Below are 1,803 nucleotides of genomic sequence, written 5' to 3'. Positions count from 1 at the left end.
ACCATGGAATTTATTTAAGTACTTTTTGAGTGCTTGCTGTGTACCAACAATGTGCTGGGGATTCAATATTGAACAAAGAAGATGTTGGTCTTGGAACAAGAAACTTACAGATGAGTTGAAGACAAACAAGAAGCCAGGCAATTATTTAAATTGTGATAGGAGAAAGTACATTGAGGGACTTCCCTGGTGGCACAGTGGTTAAGAATCTGCCTGCCAATGCAGGGGACACAGGTTCGATCCCTGGTCCAGAAGATCCCACATGCCACGGAGCAGCTAAGTCTGTGTGCTACAACTACTGAAGCCTGCATGCCCTAGAGCCCGTGGTCTGCAACAAAGAGTAACCCCTGCTTGCTGCAACTAGAGAAAGCCCGAGTGCAGCATCGAAGACCCAACACAGCCAAAAAAAAAAAAAGGACACTGAAAAAAGCAGAGGTGTTTCTAGTTCAGACGAGCTGCTGGGTTAACTGGTCCATGGGCTTGGTCCTCTGTGGCCAATCTGAGGTCCTAGAGATGGATAACAGAGTGATGAGCTAGAACAGTAAGCTACTTGGCCCTCAGGTAATGAGCAGATGAAGATGGCAGGGAATTTTTTTTAATATCTTTATTGGAGTATAATTGCTTTACAATCATGTGTTAGTTTCTGCTTTATAAGAAAGTGAATCAGTTATACATATACATGTGTTCCCATATCTCTTCCCGGCAGGGAATTTTTTATAAGACCATACTTTGTGACCCAGCTTTCTAGACTCAGCTCAGGCAAGGGAGAGCCTGTGTGATGCAGAGGGCCAAATGGGATACCCAGGGCCTAGTAGGGCAGCACTCTTTCACTAGACAAAGGAAGAGGAGCCACAGTGAGAATCTCACCAGTGGTTTTAGGGGCAGACACACCCAGGCATTGCATTACCATACCCAACAGCTGAATCAGGAAGCTAATTGTGGCCTTGTACTTCTGGAGTCCACATTCCTGAGGCTCTTGTGACCACACACACACACACACACACACACACACACACGCTCACCATCACAGCTCTCCTCTCCCATTCTGCTTCCTTACTTCCGCCCCCACTGTCCATAAACCCCACTTTATCTCTGAAGCAGCCCCTGCACAGGGTGTTTCTATTCTTCCATACTGTTTCTGGATTCCACCCCTCACACACACACCAAAACTCTGCCCAGACCCTTTGCCTAACTCATTCCTTCTAAGAGGGCTGTGTGTCAAGCCCTAGAATGTCTGCCTAGAATGTCTCTGACAGAACCACAGTACATCAGTGCTGGAGGAGGACCCTTAAAGAGTTTCATCCAAACTGTCCACTTTGCAGGTGAGGAAACTGAGGCCTAGCCAGGGGCATGGCTTGTCCAAAAGCATTTACATAGTCAGTGGTAAGGCCAGAACCAGAAGCAGGCCTCCAGAATCCTTCTGCCCCTTTCATGGAATTCCACATCTGAAGACACAAAAATTAGTTTGATGGAAGTCTGAAGACCCCTGGGTCCCTTACTCTGCCTTCCAAGAATCTACCCTTTCTTGAAGGTGCTGAGATGTTTGATCTGTATTAACCCATTCAGCAAATATTACTGAGAATCTCTCATGTGTGGAGGTAACCACACCTATCCCTGGAGGTAGATGTAGAGTCCAGTACCTGACCCCAGATAGCTCAAGCTCCAGGGAATGCCAGCCCTATAGCCACAGCCACCATGCAAGCAAGCACACGTGTGCTGTGTGGACGGATGCAGCACAAGAGGCATGGATGGAGCTCTAGAGAAAGGAGCCATCATTCTACCTGGGATGATCAGAGAAGGTGTGAG

Source organism: Lagenorhynchus albirostris, chromosome 7 (assembly GCF_949774975.1).
Source record: "Lagenorhynchus albirostris chromosome 7, mLagAlb1.1, whole genome shotgun sequence".
Lineage (NCBI taxonomy): Eukaryota > Metazoa > Chordata > Mammalia > Artiodactyla > Delphinidae > Lagenorhynchus > Lagenorhynchus albirostris.
Note: the sequence above shows the minus strand (reverse complement) of the source record.